General features: G+C 43.0%; 1 protein-coding gene across 1 annotated transcript in view; it reads left to right on the forward strand.

Moving 5' to 3' along the window:
• Window positions 1-19,461, forward strand: part of TMEM132D (transmembrane protein 132D) — a 1,611,777-nt gene that overhangs the window by 512,036 nt on the left and 1,080,280 nt on the right. The gene's annotated exons all lie outside the window — the stretch shown is intronic.

Here is a 19,461-nt window from a genome sequence, read left to right on the forward strand (position 1 = left end):
ATAGTTCAATATTACTTCTCTCTGGCACTCTAGCTTCCTATTTCGTCAAGGGAGGTTGTGCAATTTAAGGGTATGTGCACAGGTGGTTTTGTTGCGCTTTTGTTATGTGTTTTCTCTGCATGTATTCACAAAAGCTGCTGGATATTATAGTGACGCACCCCAGGGGCCGTGGGATACTCAGTACCGGGCCCGGTAACTTCAATGGGAAATGTCACAGTGGCAGTGACCCGGTCCGTGGCCCCGGGTGGTCATGTAAAATTTTGTGTGTAATTAAATGAGAATAAAGTTTATATGTGATTCATGATGCCACCTGTGGTATTCTGGTCAGAGGCGACCAGCGCTGCAATGCCGTTCCCCTGGGACCGTTGGTATGATGCAGCTGAGGTGAAAATGGCTCTCCACAGGTAGAGCAGTAGTCCCAGGGCCATTGAGAGTAGTTTTAGAGGCGGTGATGTAATGTGGAGTGAAAATGGAAGCAGTGCCGGGTTGATGACGCAGGAAGGAAACATGACGCAGATGAATGTACTTCCAAGACTTTACTTACAGTTCTGTTCTGCAGTACAGATGCCCGCCTCAGTGCTGTGTTCTTTAGGTGAGGGGTCTAGTCAACTCCCAGGCAAATGAGTACACCCTTCCAACACTCCCTGTCAGTATGTACCTTCCCAGGCCGTCTCCACAATGCTACTTTCCACTTTCCTTCCTTTCAGCATCTCACAGTCAGTGTCCCAGGTCAGCTGCCGCAGATCCTGTCAGATAACATGACTCAGGTGTTTCCTTGATCGTATGTGGCTGCCTTTCTGGTGAGGATAACTGTGGTAATTCGCTGTGACCCATAAAGTAGCCACAGCTGTCAGCTTGCTAGTTAAGTCTCGATGTACACTCCACTAGGCTTAGGGGCTGAGACCCTTCTGCGAACCTGGATTCTTCCCCCACCTGATGGCTATCAACGTGGGACGAGCCCCACGGGGAGCACTCTCCACCCGTGCCTCTAGAAGAACCACTCTTTCCTTCAGGGAGCTTTCCTTCAAAGCCAATTTGTCCAGCACCTCCTCCTGACAGGAGCTGCTCCAAACATGTCCTTTCACTTCCCTCCCTCTGAGGTAAACCCCAACTGACTACAAATCTCCTGCTCTTTTCCTAAGCTCCGCCCACCTCCCAATACTCTTTATGAACCAAGGCCATAGAGGGTGTTCTGCTGTTCAAAGTGTGTGTGGGATGCAGGTGTGGAGTTTGGTCAGGTGTCCCCATCTTACCTGGTCGTCAGATACCACACCTCTGTGGCGACTGAACCCTCAGGGGTGCTACAATAGTCCCTGCAAAGTGAGTGATATTCATTAAGTCTTATGCACATGTTGCTTATTTTTTCCTTGCAGATTTGCAGTAGATTTATATCTGAAGCATGTCAATTACTTCAACATTTATGCTGCAAATTTCACCCATACTAATGAATGGGAAAAATGCACCAATGCATCAAAAATGCATGTATTCTGTGCTGCATTTTTCTGCCAACACATTAGTGTTTGGGTGGGCAATCATCCTTGACTGGCAATTCTGGTTTAGTAACTTTGTGCTAATGCTGAGCTTATACTACTATGATACATTATAGTCACTTGTTCTGAAATCTACATTGTTATCACCATATTTACATATAGAGGTAACACTACTATAGAGGTAACTCACAGCTCAAGTGAAAATTGATGGTGGGGGCTGATTGTGATTTTGCACAACTGATAAAAGATCAGGAGCTGACCTGGGAAGAGTAGAGAGGTGAGCACCTAATTGCTCTATAAAAGGTAATGGGTTGTAAAGATTTGGATGTAATCTCACAAGTTAAATCCTTAAGGGCCTGTCACACTAAGCGATATCGCTAGCAATATCGCTATAACGTCACTGGTTTTGTGACGTAGCAGCAATATTGCTAGCGATATCGCTATGTCTGATTCTTACCTCCGACTGGCTCCCCCGCTGATTATCGCTGATCGCGCGAGAACGTCCTGGACCGTTTCTCGTCGTCCGCTTCCTGCTGGGCTTCCAGTGGCACCGATGAGCGACGCGTGTATGCGGGCGGGAGGATGTCAGGATCGCCTCGTCTGACAGGTAAGTAGCGGCCCACGACCACTGCTATGTCGCTGGTGAGATCTGCCTGTTTGGCAGCTCACTAGCGACCACTTAGCAATGCACCAGCAATCCTGACCGCATCATATCGCTGGTTGGGATTGCTGGTGCATCGCTAAGTGTGACAGTACCTTTAGTTTGGAATGAAACTACTGAACATATTCAGCCTGGCACTGGTGGAAGAAATGTCTGGGAGAAAAACTATAGACTTTGGAAAATCAAGCTCAAATATCAGGAGAACCACAGAAGATAGAAAAAGTAAGTCAGTTGTAACGTTGTTTATTTTCTTATTGTTTAACTATGGCAATTTCATTACAGGATAAAGGGCCCGTCACACATAGCAAGATCGCTAGCAAGATCGCTGATTTTGTGATGCATCAGCGATCTTGCTTGCGATCTTGCTGTAAGCAGACGCTGGGAGCTGGTATCCAAGGTAAATATCGAGTAACTAAGTGCACGGCGCTTAGTTACATGCTGTGTACCTTGGATACCAGCGTGCTCACGCTGGGAGCTGGTATCCAAGGTATACAGCGGGTAACTAAGTGCGGAGCGCGCTTTATTACCAGATATTTACCTTGGATCCCAGCGTCCTCGCTGGTCCTGATCGCTGGTGTGTCTGCCTGTTTGGCAGCTCACCAGCGATCATGTAACAATGCACCAGCGTTCCTGACCAGGTCGTGTTGTTGTTGGGATCGCTGGTGCATCGTTTGGTGTGACAGGATCCTAATACTTTTTAACCATGGTCAGCATAAAGATTGCACACTTGCCATTCGTGTGCTATTCATGATTTTCATAGATTTCATAGATAGATTTATCCATAGACTAGTATGGGTACTTTTGATCCATGACACAATTCAAAAAGAGATATGTCTCCATGACTTTATTTTGCAGACGCATAGACATGTGAACAGCACTATAGATTTTAATAGGCATATATTCAATCTGTGAAAAAACAAAGATAAACACATATGTGAAAACTTAACATCACAATAAGGACTTAAAGGACTTTTCTAGGCTTATACTGATAATATATCTATGGCACAGGTCATTGTCAGATATGTGTGAGAGGCGACTCTGTTCACACCCACCAACCTACTGTTAACAGGTTTGCAGCTGGATGTAAACACTGAATGGAGCCAGAACTTATTATTCACTTGATGCTGACAAATACAGTTTACCTATTAGTAAAATAAAGCTAAAAATGATATTGCTGTAGTAATAAAATATATTTTGGTTTAAATACATCTGTGGAAAACAGCACTGTTAGCATAAACATAGACTGCAGAAATTAGATCATTCCAGGTGTTGTTGTTTCACAACAGCAGGAAATTCACAGGTTGGAGGCCATTATATAATAGAGTAAAAAAAAATTATGTCTTTATGAAGTGTTAAATACATCACACTATTCTATTGCATATCTGTAAACAGGAAATATATATACAGTATATATATTGAAGCACAAAAAGTCCCAAAATAATATTTCCAAGGACAAAACCTCAAAATACAATTGAACCACACCACAACGAGAGGAAGTATATAAACCACCACCGCAGAGTATAGTCCATAAAATCAATTTTATTATTCCATCAAAAATTAAAAATTAATACAACACTGCTGGACACCAATATGAACAGGAACAGTGTATATCCAGAGCAATATGATATTGTGGACAGAAAAAGAACCAAATAAGTCAGCTCACATAAAACCTTCAACATAAACTAGCCACCATTTTAAAGAAAGTGCAATATGCTAATAAATGGACCAGACTGTGTAAGCAATAGACAAATAAAGAGCTGTGGTGCTAAATGATAATTACACATCAGGTGCTAATTATAAAAACAGCTCATTAAGGACATAAATTTAGAGTACACAGTGTACTCATATAGCAGTATAAACTGACTTACCGGGTATCTATAAAAATAAAAAAATAAAAAAAATGAATTTTCAAAGTTGCCACAAGAATAAATTAAACCAGAAAAAGTACACACTATTAATATCCAAATATACTATAGAATAGAGTAAAAAGAGCAATGTGCCTATAGATAAATCAACCTGTGCAAATATAAGCTAAAGTGCTGAATTACTGATACATGAATTGCACACAGGCCGCTAATGAAAAGAAAGATAATGCACACACATAAGGGCACAGAGATGAACTTACTGGCTGTGTAGGATAACACAAGTTTCCTGCTGCCCCAACGCACGTTTCATAACGAACTTCTTGAGGAGGCATTCCAAAGTTATTACCTCATAAAGTGACAGTTGTCTGAATTGTAAAAATTGTCCCGGTCATTAATGTGCAAAAGACCCGGGGGGGGGGGGTAAAGGGGTTAAGATCTGTGGGGTGTCAGCGGTCAGGGAATACCTTTTTTCTTCATGACCCTTCAAGAAAAATGTAAAATGCTCCTCTGAAATGGCTTGTCATTGTTTCCCCTTGCAGAAAATATTAGAGGTAGTCAGGTTATCAGACATTCACCTAGTTTTAGCATTAAGGGATTGCTGGAGAACACAATAGAACTCTGTATCAGTTAGTATCTTTGCTTTGGCGTACCCATCACATCTATGTAGCCTGTTACTCATTCAGTTGCCTTCTGCTGCCTCTAGGTTTTCTGAAGCCAGATTTACAGTGATTCATTTCAAAATGAGACCAATAATTATTTAGAGAAGTCTAAGGGCCCCATCACACATGGCGACGCACCAGTGATCCCGACAATGATATTACCTTGTCAGGATCACTGGTGTGTCTCTACATTGTGGGGAGGTTGAGCTGATGGACAGGTCTGTCTGTAGTAAGAGACAGAGAGATAGTGAAAAGGGTGTCATGTGGCAGTTTGACCATTAGAGGGCAGTGGGGAGTATAGGAGGGGGTGATTGTGTAACTGCCCTGCGTCAAGGTAACTGCCATTGGTCAAAGGTAACTGTCAGGTTATAGTGGGCGGGGCTACTGGGACAGGGAGTATAAGAGGTCAGGGAAGGTTCTGGAAAGTCAGTCAGCCAAGGGAGCTCACTAGAGAGGAGGACCTCCTGTAGGGAGGAAGGTGGAAAAAAGCCTTCAGAGAGTAACTGACAGTGGAGACTGTCACGGGGGGTGACCCAAGAGGACAGTAGTCGCGGACAGAGACGGTCAGTGAGTACCAAGTGTTCGGTGTACTTTCAAGAGTGAAACGCTGTGGTGGATGGGCCTAGGGTAGCCACGGTGGGAAGAGCGGCGAAGGACACCACAAAGGTGACAAACTATGAAGTGAAGGTACTCGGGCCTGCAAGCAAGGGAACAGTGAAAAATTCCTGTCAAGAATTGTGCAAGTCGTCAGAAAGGCGGCCAATAAAAGCGGAACCTGTTGAATATAACTCTTGTCTCTGTCTCGTGTCTGTCGGCGCCAAGAAGTGGGTCACCCCCCCATTCCTGTGGGATCATCACTCCCTTCGCCCATCCTACAACATGATCGCTGGTGAGCTGCCAAACAGGCAGCTTCACCAGCGATCAGCACCAGCGACACGTGGGTAACAAGAGACGCACGTCGCTTAGTTACCCACTGTGTAACTTAGTTACCAGCACGCTGGTGCAGGGAGCGGGTAACCAAGGTACACATCGGGTTTCTAAGCGGCGCGCGGCACTTAGAAACCTGATGTGTACATTGGTTACCAGCTCCCTGCACCAGCGCGCTGGAAACTAAGGTACACATTGGGTTTCTAAGTGGTGCGCGCTGCTTAGAAACCCGATGTTTACCTTAGTTACCAGCGGCAGCTCGCTGATCGCTGGTCTCCCGCCTGTCACACACAGCGATGCGTGCTGGCCAGCGGGAGACCAGCAATCAAAAAAATGTCCTGGCCATTCCAGGACGATCAGCGATACCCGGCAGGGGGGCTGGTCGCTGGGAAGTGTCACACACAGCGATCTCGCTGGTGAGATTGCTGTTGCGTCACAAAACTTGTGACTCAGCAGCGATCTCACTAGCGAGATTGCTATGTGTGACGGGGGCTTAACATTTAAATTTAATACATGGGTCTATAAAGTAAAAAAATGCCAAAATTTTGTTTTCTCATACTAGGTGATACATACTTCTGAGGGTAAGCACTGCGAGGATCTGTGCAGTAAGGTCTATTTAAAGCATTCATTTTTAAAATGAACCTAATAAAGAGCTTCACATAACAAAATAGCAAATTCAGCTTTTTTGTCCAGATTGTGCCAAGGGAAGCCTTGAGGTCCAGCAGAACTTGGCATAAGACATTTTAATCCATAGCCAATGGCTGCTGGCAAAATTGCTTTCACCATTGTATTTGCTCCATTGGGCTGGAAAAAGAACCTGAACAGATGGAATCTATACCACTGAATATAGAGAACTTGACATGTCACAGCGAAGCACAATGTTTAACATCTCGGAATTACAAGCCTCTGGTTTATTATGGTGCATTGTGATTGCTGTTATTGCAACATAACTTTTTTAGTCTTTGCTACTTTACTCTTTGGTAATTATGGCGCTGCCTAATATGTATAGTACATTTCTTTAGGACTATGTGCACAAATAAACTCGTGCTGCTATTAAAGGTGACACGAACAAGAACTGAGAATAAATAAGGTCAAAAGAACATCTGTAATGCTAGCAACTCATCGACTTTAACATAATGACACGTTATTAGAGAAACCAGCACAGGATTTTGCTGTCTTGGTAATCACAATGTGAAGAAAAGCCCCTGAATGAAGCTTTGTTAACAGCAGCCTACTTTCTTGGTGGCAGAATAGACTCTGATCAGGCATTGGATTTTAAGGTCAAGTATAATCATTTTATGGACACGTTCTCTATTAACACATTGCAAACAAGCTATTAAGTAAGCTTTATTAAAATAAACAAAAGGCTCGATACGTTGGATGGTTTAGGAAGATAAAAGGAAAGGAAAGCTATCGGCAAAGACGAAATTACAGGAGTATCCCTCAGGTACTGTAGTAAAAGCATAGCATTCGTATACATATTTTGTATTCTGTAAAATATAAAATAGTTCATACATTTCCAAGGCTTAAGTTTGTGTGTATTTTCCTAATGTCTTCTTACTTTTACTTGTACACATAAGATTTAGAAATATCTCCCTTTCTCTGTATATGTTATGGAAATGATTGCACTCTGTATAAATAGGGATATGTGATTTGTCAGTAACCGCAAGCCATGAACGCGTCTGTAATGGCAGTGTTGTAAGTTAAATGGGCCAACTGGGAGATTCATCTGCATAACGCTATATAATTCTTAAATGCAGCATTAAGATGTGGAATATTATTTGCATTGAGGGACAGTGAAGCCTGTTTATACATCTGCTAATTTGTCTATTGAGAAACACTACCAGAGAACCTCGTCCGCAAAGAATTTTCAGCATTTTTATCGATCACTACAGAGGAATGTATCTAAGCTTTTTGAGATGTGAAATGCAAATTTCCCAATGCATCAGGGATTTAATTTATATGTTTCCCTCAATACTAAATTACTATGATCCCAGCATTTTCTACCGCTGTGAAACAGATTATTTTGAGCCAGAAAAGGAGATTTTTGTTTACTTTTAGGATATAATGACAGACTTTTCTAAGATGACTCATTTCATGTTCCTGCTCGCAAATATTTTTTCATCTAATGCAGTTATTCTTTTTTAGATAGCATAAAAAACTTTTAATAATTGTCAAGTAAGACTTTTTAATGTACTATGATGAGTATAGCAATCTGCCCACATGTCAATATTAGAGATAGGCAATTTTATTAGAGTGGAACATGCACTCGATTTATGCAAAAATGCACATTCTGGAGAATATAGTTTTTTTTATGTATTTCAGTCTATGCAGATTCAGCAAAATGGCATCCATCTGTGGTCACTATCTTGATGAACAGGAGAAGGCCAGTAAAAAGTTAAACAGAAAGTAAAAAAACATACCTCACTACTCACCTTTCCAGTCATCCCGCTGCTCTATGCCTGTTATCCGGTCTTCCATGTTTTCTTTGTGCCACATGTCCAGCTTGGTGTTCACTCAAGGATGAAGTGAACACCAGACCAAGACTTCCAGCCACAGGCACTGGAAATCAGTACAAAAGTTTTTTTTCTTTATAACATATTGCCAGCTGCTCACCTCTCCAACTGACCCTGCCTGGTCACTGTTTGGTATTCAGCCATGCTTCATTTCTATTCTATTGTTCTCTCTGGTCGAGGGCTTTCGGCCATGACCAGGCATCAAAGATCACTATGCATGGGCAGTGACCTCCATGGTCTATGGCCAGAAATCCCTGCCCGATGTTCACTCTAGGCCAGGATTTCCAGTCACAACTAGGTCCAAAAATGTGATGCATTCACCAACTCTTTCTAATGACAGTTCATAAGCTGAACCACATAGAATATATTATGAGCCAAATTAATTGGTGATAAAAGCCTACACTTTACAACTGAGAGAGAACGCCCCACTGGCCATAAGAACTTACACTTTACAGGCGAAAGAGATGACCCTGATGACCATAAGACTTTCCCCTCTGCAGAAGACAGAGACTTATTTAGTGACTCTGTAGATGGAAAACGACTCTGTACAAAATGCTTCACTGGGAACCGCTGATCTGTGATGGCCCAGATACTGATCAACACTGTGTAAAGGGCCCGTCACACTAAGCGAGATTGCTAGCAATATCGCTAAAGCGTCCCCGATTTTGTGATGCAGCAGCGATATTGCTAACGATATCGCTATATGTGAAACTTACCTCCGATCGGCTCCCCCGCTGTCTATCGCTGATTGCGTGAGAACATCCTGGGCTGTTTCTCGTCGGCCACTTCCTGCTGGGCTTCCTGCTGGTGCCGACGAGCGACGCGTGGACGCGGGCGGGAGGATGTCTTCATCGCCACGTCTGACAGGTAAGTAACAACCGCCGACTGCTGCTATGTCGCTGGTGAGATCTGCCTGTTTGGCAGCTCACTAGCAACCAGTGATCCTGACCGGGTCGTATCTTTGTCGGGATCACTGGTGCATCGCAAAATGTGACGGTACCCTAAGGTAAGATTATCAGCTACATGTCATAGCTGCAGGACATAATGGAGAAGCTCACACAATAATGCTAAATTATGTTTTCTTGCTCTCTGATGCTTCGTCAGCATGGGAAATGGTGCATAGAAAGTTTTTATTGCAAACTGTCAATCAAATCTCAAAATGTTCGAATTTGCATGAAACCATGGATTTCAGGAAATTCAACTTGAACTTGATCCTTTGGGGATCGATCTCTAGTGGTAAGTCAAAGAGTGCAAGCTGAGTGTGAAAGAGTGTTTATATAAGTTTGTGCTATGCTATTATGTATTTCAGCATTTATACCTCTTTTATATAATTGTGATTTTTTTTACCTATTGCATCTTTATAGAAAAAAATAACATAGTACACATATCAACAGAACATTTCTTTAATTAATTATTCTTTGACCAAGAGAATGTTTTAGCTAGCCATCTCGTATGGTTTCAAAAAGATATGTGCATCTAATGTGTTGTCTGTCACTCATTAACCACGTACAATATATCTACTTAATAGGATTGCCTCAGGACTACTACCCTAGATATTTATTGACAATGGGGCATCATGGAGGAGTTTCCTTGCCTCTGGTAGGTGGGAGAGGAGAAGGGGCAAAAATCAACCCATTCAGGCATTCCATGAATAGGTGGCCATTCATTTGAAGAGCCATCACAAAATGATGTTTCATTTAGGGAAAATGTAAATCTACAAGAGTTTTTTATGTATAAAAATAAGATCTGCTCATTTGACAACAAATACAAAAAGTGGTCCTGAACATATTACTCTACATCCATAGCACTAAACAACGAAGTTCTGCATTAAACCTTATAACACAAGCGTACATCCTGATCGAGTACTTTTTTTTAGATTCATGTCTTTACAAGACACTTGCATAAAGAAATGGAAGTTGTGGGGGCTGCATAGTTATTTTCACTGTGTTGAAGTACATATCACAAAAGTGTAATATTTACCCTTTCCCAATTTAAGACATATAAGTACATCTTATGTCGGTCCTCATTTACTTAGTAAGCTCAGGAGCTCAGTAACATCTTACTGTATAATATATAGCTGTTACCTTCCTGTAACTATAGCAGCTGTAGTTTAACTACTTAAATATCACTGTTAATCTCCAACATTGAGAATTAAACATCTTTCACAACTTTCTGAAATTCAATTGTGGGGTACCAGTAGGTTGTTATTGCAGCCATAGGCCTCCATTGCCACTTCCCTGAACCTCTTGAAAAGCTTACCCTATGGATGGCCTTCATTGTAGAACTTATTTTTCACTATTCACTGCAAAACTGTGGTAATGCAGTATATAGTAACAGCCATCAGACTATCCGCAGGTTTAAGTCACCTCAGAACTAAAAAATAATGTAAAATTGAAAACTAAAACTAATAGTAAAAACTATACAAGTTTGGTATCGCCTTGATCAATGATGACCTGGAGAATCATTAATTCAGGTCATTTATACAGCACAGTGAATGCCATAAAAACAACCCTAAAAGGAAGTACAGAACTGTGCTTTTTGCACCATTTCACTACCATGGATTTTTTTTTTCAAAACTACAATTTGACCCTTATATGGCTATGCGATGGAAAAATCCAAAGTGTTTAGGACTTTTAAGAAAGAGAATTAAAACACGATAATGCAAAAACAAAAAATTATCATATTGGAAAAGGGTTCTGCTCAGATATGAGTGAATGAGGCAAAATTCAAATTTGCCTTAATCAAATACTTATCTTACCCATCACCTCCTTGGTCCCTCTGCTCCTCACCTTTTGCTTGTTTGGTCCTATTAGTATCTTCTTATCCCCACTGCGAGCGTTAAATCTCCTGGCCTCTTCATGCTAGGTTGGGACTTCCGGCTCTGATATAAGCTCGCTTAAGGTTGCAGTATCATGACGTGTGCTGTGACCTTACATGGACATGTGCAGAATAGGGATTCAGCAATTGCAGTGGTCATAAAAAATGCAACGAAGACCGGACAGGTGATGGTGAGTAGAGGAGTGGCCATAGAGGTGACTGGCTACAGTGTGTGTGGGTATGTTTTTATTTTTCAACCTTTTGATGGCCCTGTACAGTTCAAGTGAAATGGCGACCAACGGCTATCATTTTGCTCAATTCGTGAGGAATTGAATTATTAAAAATCGCCATTTTGGCAAATGCTATTTTTTTTTAATATAATTGTAGAGTTTAGGTCCACACAAATTTACTTGCTCTTCTCTAGGTAATATGCTTTTAAATTCTATATCAGTTTCTGCTTTACAGTACATTTGGTTTACCAGTGTCAGTAAATGTGTCCAACAAATGCCACCATGACATTTGGTTCTGGCAACCTGTAACCTATCCTGCATGGACCACAACATGTGCCTTAGCTGACATCTAAAATATGGATAAAGACATGCTTGAATATATAATTTACTATGTCTTTAGTGTTAGTCTACACATTGTGTTTTGCTGGTACAGTACATATCAAAGCCTCTCCTAACTTTTTGTAATAACGTTTGGATGAGATCACCAAAATGCCATCTGGTGGCATTGCCACAACTATTTTGTTTTTGTCACAGGGGAAAACCTCCACTATTTATTCTTCAGTTACGAGACCAAGGTCTGATCAGCTGATGAATATTTGATGCCAATAGAAACCCCAAAATTCTGATTACTTGATTAGAACAATATGGAAGATGACATGTGTCTCTAAACTCTTCTGTAATCCACCTGGTTGTGTAAGTTTATATTTTGAATAACCTCAAACCTGATAGCACTACAACTCCCCTCTTCTCCTTTTCTCTGTTCTCTACCCTTGGATGTATATTACCATTGTTAATAGACAACATTTGTTCAAACCTGTACCAGTACTGAAACATAATTAAGTACACACCCACATAGTATTCAAGGACCAAACAACATGTTATTTAAAAGATACAAGAAAGAATACTTCATTAATGTGAGTGTACAAAGGAATAAAGTATTTTCACTAATAAAGGAATTCTACTTTGCTTTGGTTTGTTTGTAGCTTCTGCAGCAAAAGCCATTATATCATGAATAGTAAATAAACTTTTATATAATATCTATGTAGCCAGTGCTGATCTATTTGGTAAAATAATACAGCTGCATTTTCTATTGTAATATTCCATAGTGTGCTGATAAACATTTTAATGGTTAAGAATAAGGGTACCGTTACACATAACGATGTCCCAGCAATCCCACCAATGATCCGATGTGGATGGGAACACTGGGACATTGTTAGCTGATCACTGGTGAGCTGTCACATAGACAGCCCCTCCAGCGATCAGGACCAGCGAACAAGCTGGTTACCAACATAAACATCAGGTTTCTAAGGGCTGCAGGGCCCTTAGAAACCTCATGTTTACCCTAGATACCAGTGTGCACTGCAGGCAGGGCGGGAGGTGGAAGCAGAGTGGCGCAGGCAGACCGGCGTAGCTCTGCTATCTGCTACTCTGGTCTGTGCGCCACTCTGCCTCCAGCTCCTGCCCTGCCTGCAGTGCACACTGGTATCTAGGGTAAACATCGGGTTTCTAAGGGCCCCACAGCCCTCAGAAACCCGATGTTTACGTTGGTAACCAGCATGCAGCGTCGCTCATCGCTGGCTCCCGCTGCCACATGCAGCGATGCTCGCTGGCCAGCGGGAGACCAGTGATGAAAAAATGGGCCAGGACGATCCATCACGATCAGCGATACCACGCGGGGGGGCCGATCGCTTGGATGTCACACACAGCGATCACTGTGTGTAACGGGTCATTAAGTCCCAGGTCAGTCAAGTCTAATCACTTTAACTCTTATCTATATTATTCTGTGTACTTCAATTTAATAAAAAATTGTCTTATAAAAATAAACCAAAACAATGTCAAATTCAATAAGAGAGGGGCAGAGTAAACCATGTTGTGCAAGGAGATTTAGGCAATGAACACCTTTCACGTGGCTGCTGCATTTGCTGATTCTGATTTTATATGGGTAAAGATAGTCCCTCCTAATTGCTTTGGCTATACCATGTAATGTAATACGATAGCTGCTTGTATTATGGAAAAGCTGCCCAACCTTTTGCAAGATTGTGAGAGCCCTATCTCGCTTATACCTCTTTAACAATCTGTAAACTAGTGGCAGTCATTTTAGGCTATTCACATGTAGTGAATTGCAAATTTTACAAATTCTTCTGGTTAAACACAAATTCAGTTTGCATCAAATCAATTTGCTCACATCTAGAGGTAACCTTTAGGGCTCGTGCAGTTGACCCTAATTTTGGTCTCAGTGTAATCTGTCAAAACATTGGATCGTAGTCATGCCAATAGTATTCTATGGAACTGTGTACATGTCCAAGGAAAAAATTGCAGCATGAACAATTTGCATCCTAAATTCTGTTCACACTCGGCCATAAAAGCCAATGAGTCCACTGAAAACATTGGACTACACTCGGATGACATCCAAGTGTGGTGCGATTTTTATGATCTGATAGAATGGAGAAGATGGATTTTTTTTATTTTCCCCACAGCCGCAAAAATTGAATTATACTGTGATCAAACTCTGATCAAATTCTGATAACTTTGATTAGCGTGTAACTAGCAAAATCGACCTGATTTTCTCGGTTGAGAGAAAATATGGAGGTATGAGCCTAGCCTTAGTTAATATAATTACATTACGTTTTAGTCAAGTCAAACATCTTCATTCTTTCATACCTTTTCAGACCCCTTGATATGCAGTTTACAGAATGATCGAAATTTCTGATTTTACTGTTTTGGGAATATCTCTTTGAATGATATATAGTAGGCCTGGTTTGAAAGCTATGTTTATTCAGGGTGCTAATGTACTTGCATGTTGCCATGTGTCAGCACTAGAGAAGAGTGAACCCGAACAGTAAAGTTTGTGGTCCATACTGAACATCTAGTGTTCATGCACAGAAATCTGTGTTACTGTTTCTGTTCAGCACCCCGAACATTGGGTGTTTCCCATCTGTCATCTGCATGAGAGTGTGAGAAACACAAGTGGCTCTGATCAGCAGTAAGATCATTACCGCTGGTCAGAGAGCTGCAGTTCCCACGCTGTCAAATGACAGCGTGAGCCAGCAGCTGAGACCGGCTGTAAAAAGGTTATTATTGCTGTTCTCAGGCGTGAAATGATAAGAGAGTACTACAGCCTACGCCTGCTGTCGTTGATAATAGCAAGAGTAGCCACGACTGATGGGTGTATTTATCAGCCAGCACCTGTGAGCTATAAATAAATAATAAAAAAAGTGGGGTCTCTTCTATTTGATAACTAGCACAGGCCAAACTGACTGCTGCGGGATGCAACCCTCATCTTTCAGTTTTATCATGACTGGTTATGAAGAATAGAAGGGGTCCCATGCCATTTTATAAAATTATTTAAATAAATAATTTAAAAAATGTTGTGGGTCCCCCCATTTTTGACAACCAGCCAAGCAAAAGCAAACAGCTGGGGGCTGGCATTCTCAGACTGGTAAGGAACCATTGATATTACCCCCCATCCTAAAAATAGCAGCCTACAGCTGCCCCAAAAAGATGCATCTATCAGTAGTAACTAGTAATGAGTGAACGTGCTTGCCACTACTCGTTACTTGCCCGAGTATCACGGTACTCAGTGTACTTGGCGAGCACCGAGTATTTCCGGGATTACTCGCGGGAACTCGGGTCTCCACCCCACTTTTTTGGTGGACTTTACAGACCCAATCATGATGCAGGGATTGTCTGCCAGGCAATGAAATGCCGCATCCATCTTTGTTGTGGTCGTGCAGTAATTGGCTGGCCGCTAGAGTTGAGTGAAACAGGTCGGTCAGATTAAAAAATCACCGACTTTCGCCAAAGTTGGGTTTCGCCGATCGAAACCCGACTCTAGCGTGAGGTCGGCCATGAGGTCGCCGATCAGCGCGCCAAAGTTGCGTTTCAAATGATGCTTTCTGCACCTTTTCTCACCCAATGATGGAGGACGCACACTGTGGGCAACACGATGACATGCGCACCGGGCAAAGCACCATCTTAGAGAAGGGCATTGAAGTGATTGGATGGCTTTGTGTGGTGTCACAGTGGGTATAAAAGGCTGTGAATGCCGACCGCTATCTTTCTTCTGCCGATCTTACAATAGGGAGTGGTGCTGCTGCCTGCTGATTCTGAACAGGTAGAGCATTAGGCAGGGAAGAAGAAAAAAAACTGCTTCTGCTGATAGCGGTTTTCACTGTACAGTTAGTGTGCAATGAAAGGGGAGGATTTTTGTTGTGTGCAGCAGCACTGGTGGTGATTAGGCTGCCTTTTAAGGCTACTTGCTAGCTGCATTACTGTGTGCACACTGCTGTTCAAACTGCTTTTTTCAAAGCACTCCAAATTTTATTATTTTGTCCGGGTGAGTTACTGAGCGTTCATTTTTTCACACACTGTCTAGCGGTGTACGCTCCTCACACACTACCGTGTACCGGCTGGTATCACGGACAAATAGAAGCTATCTGGGTGTGACTCTGGAAGAAAAAGCTGAGGAGTTAGTCCGTTTTTCCCGACCTACACCTTAGAGTTGTGTCCGTTTTTCAAACAGTTTCGTATATCTGCTGTTTGATGACGGTCAAAACTAGACAGAGACAGGGTGTGTTAGTCCGTATACAAATACACGGATCTTGACAAATTTGTATACAGACACCGTCTAGCGGTGTACGCTCCTTACACACTACCGTGTACCGGCTGGTATCACGGACAAATAGAAGCTATCTGGGTGTGAGGTGTGACTTTGGAAGAAAAAGCAGAGGAGTTTTTCCATTTTTCCAGACCTACACCCTAGAGTCGTGTCCGTTTTTCAAACAGTTTCGTATATCTGCTGTTTGATCACGGTCTAAACTAGACAGAGACAGCATGTGTCGGTCCGTATACAAATACACGGAGCTTGACAATTTTACATAAACACCGTACAGCGGCGTACGCTCCTCACACACTACCATGTACCACCTTCTAGCACGGACAAATAGAAGCTACCTGTGTGACTCTGGAAAAAAAGCCAAGGAGTTTTTCCGTTTTTCCAGACCTACACCTTAGAGTCGTGTCTGTTTTTCAAACAATTTCGTATATCTGCTGTTTGATGACGGTCTAAACTAGACAGAGACAGTGTGTGTCAGTCCGTAGACAAATACACGGAGCTTGACAATTTTACATACACACACCGTACAGCGGTGTACGCTCCTCACAAACTACTGTGTGCCGCCTTCTAGCACGGACAAATAGAAGCTACCTGTGTTTGACTCTGGAAAAAAAAAACGAGGAGTTTTTCCATTTTTCCAGACCTACACCTTAGAGTTGTGTCCGTTTTTCAAACAGTTTCGTATATATGCTGTTTGATAACGGTCAAAACTAGACAGAGACAGCATGTGTCAGTCCGTATACAAATACACGGAGCTTGACAATTTTACGCACACACACCGTACAGCGGTGTACGCTCCTCACACACTACCGTGTACTGCCTTCTAGCATGGACAAATAGAAGCTACCTGTGTGTGACTCTGGAAAAAAAAACGAGGAGTTTTTCCATTTTTCCAGACCTACACCTTAGAGTCGTGTCCGTTTTTCAAACAGTTTCGTATATCTGCTGTTTGATTACGTTGAAAGCTAGACAGAGACAGCGTGTGTCAGTCCGTATACAAATACATGGAGCTTGACAATTTTCCTTACACACATAGTATAGAGCTGTCCGATTCTCCAACAGTATTGTATATCTGCCGTTCGCATTACAGTCACTTTTATACCTAGTCAGCGTGTGTGTGACACTCCGTAAATACATATACGGAGATTGTTAGTTGCACAAAAATCGTATACAGCTGTACTCTTCTGATACAGTTCCGTATATCTACTTGTTGGATTACGGTCCAATACATACTGTGAGAGCGTCTGTGACTAACATAATATATGCGCTGATTTAATTTGTTTAATACACCTTACACAGCTGGATGCTCCTCATACAGTACCATCTCTCTGTTGGTATTTTTGGTACATTTTCCCAAACATGAGGAAGTATGGTGGAAGAGGCCGCGGACGTGGGCAGGGGGGCGCAGCTGGCACTGATGGTGGTGGTGCATCGGCTGGTTCTAGCAAAAGCACAATAGCAACTAAGGCAGGAGGTGTTGAGCCTGCGTCATCCTCTGGCCCAAGAAGGCCTGTAAGGTTGCCTTTTCTTGGAGTAGGAAAACCGCATTTAAAGCTGGAGTATCAGGAACAGGTTTTGGCATTTATTGCCAAAACAGCCACCAGCTCTATTGCCTCCTCTTCTGAATGGTCAAAACTTGCACGCACGGAGTCGTCAGTGCAGGGTTCTGGTCATAAAAAAAACCCTTTCCTTGTGTCCTTCACCCCCACCAAAAGTTAAGGATGCGGTAGCCAACACTTCAGATTACTCTATGGAGCTCTTTTCACTTACCATGCCTGGGTTATCCAGTCAAATCCTGAATTCCCCAGTCCAAGATGAATCTTACATGGAGTGCACTGATGCACAGCCACTGCTAGATGATTCTGCTGGTACATTGACCCACAGCACTACATTGCCCTCGCAGACTATTGAGCCAATATCTGACCCTGATGAAACCCAGGTGCCCCTTCCTGCATACTATACCATCTTACACGGTGACACAGAGGAAGGTAAAGAGGAAGGTGCAGATGACTCTGAAGAGGAGGTGATGGATGACCCAGTTCTGGACCCGGATTGGCATCCATTAGGGGAGAAGGGTGGCTCTGGCAATAGTTCAGATAAGGAAAAGGATCCGCAGTAGGCATTGACATCGCAACAGCGGTTATCTAGCAGACCCGTAGCTATCCTAAAACGTGGAACAAAAACTAAAAGAGTTGCAGGAAAGCTTGACCAGACGGTCAACTTAGCACAGCGTGCAAGGCCAGAAAATGTTTACCATAGTAGGAAGAGTGCAGTGTGGCACTTCTTTGTCCAAAATCCTACTGATGAGGCAAAGGTTACCTGTAAGAAGTGCGGAAGGACCTTTAGCCGAGGTAAACAACTCAGAAATTTGAATACCAGTTGCATACTTAGACATTTAATCAACATGCACTTGCAAGCGTGGACAGACTACAAGACCTCAGGTAGGACATGCGCACCTGCTCTTAATGAAGGTAGCCAACAACGCTCCATCGCTACCCACACTGTAAGACCGCCGCCACCATTAAGCCCACCACCAGCACTAAATGTGGAGGTGTCGTCACAAGGCCAAAGCACTCAGGGAATCACAATAGTTTTGCAACACAACACTGAATCTAGGCCATCACCACCAATACCATCACCAACCCCCTCACACTCCATCCGGTCCACCGCTACTTCCCCCATATGCAGCTCTCCAGTCCAGCTCACCCTACCAGACACTCTGAGTAGAACAAGAAAGTACTCATTCTCTCATCCGCGTACACTGTGTATGAACGCCTACATTGCCAAACTAATCTCATTAGAGATGATGCCGTACCGTTTGGTTGAAAACGAAGCTTTCCACAACCTCATGGCCTACGAATCCCACGCTATGACCTACCCAGTCGGCACTTCTTTTCTCGAAAAGCCATCCCTGCCCTCCAGTGAGTGAGTGGAAAGGTGCACCTCACAACAGATGCATGGACCAGTAGGCATGGCCAGGGCTGTTACGTGTCCATCACTGCGCACTGGGTTAATGTGGTGGATGCAGGCTCCACAGGGGACAGCGGCGGTGGAACAGTGCAGCCTAGCCCATGGTATAGGAAACATTTGGCTGTAGGCTTTCGCTCCTCCTCCTCCTCGTCTATCAGCGAAAGCTCGTCCACAGAGCGCAGTCGTACGAGCACTACGTCCGCAGCTGGCAATGTTGCACACGAGATGTCCCACTATCGATCAGCTAGTGGTAAGCATCAGCAGGCTGTGTTAAAGATGACAACTACTGGCTGGCCAGCATCCTCGATCCACGCTACAAAGGCAAATTACACAGCATCATGCCACAGGAGAACCTAGAGATAATATTGGCAAACAAACAAGCAACTCTGGTAAACCGTTTGTTTGAGGCTTTCCCAGCACACAGCAGCGGTGCTGGTTCTCCCACGAGCCGTAGTGGGCACAATGGAAGAGGTGTTCGTGGTGCACACAGCAGAAGTGGCGTTGGAGACAGGGGTTTAATGACCATGTTGTGGAATGATTTCTTAAGTACCACTCACACGACTGCTAATACTGCATCGATTAAAAGTGACCGGAGACAGCAGTTGTCAACTATTGTTACAAACTACTTTTCTTCCCATATCGATGTTCTCCCTCACAGGTCATTCCCCTTTGACTATTGGGCCTCTAAACTGGACTCCTGGCCTGAATTGG

The sequence above is a fragment of the Dendrobates tinctorius genome, unplaced genomic scaffold, assembly GCF_039654945.1.
Source record: "Dendrobates tinctorius isolate UK_male_01 unplaced genomic scaffold, ASM3965494v1 ptg000243l, whole genome shotgun sequence".
Taxonomy (NCBI): Eukaryota; Metazoa; Chordata; class Amphibia; order Anura; family Dendrobatidae; genus Dendrobates; species Dendrobates tinctorius.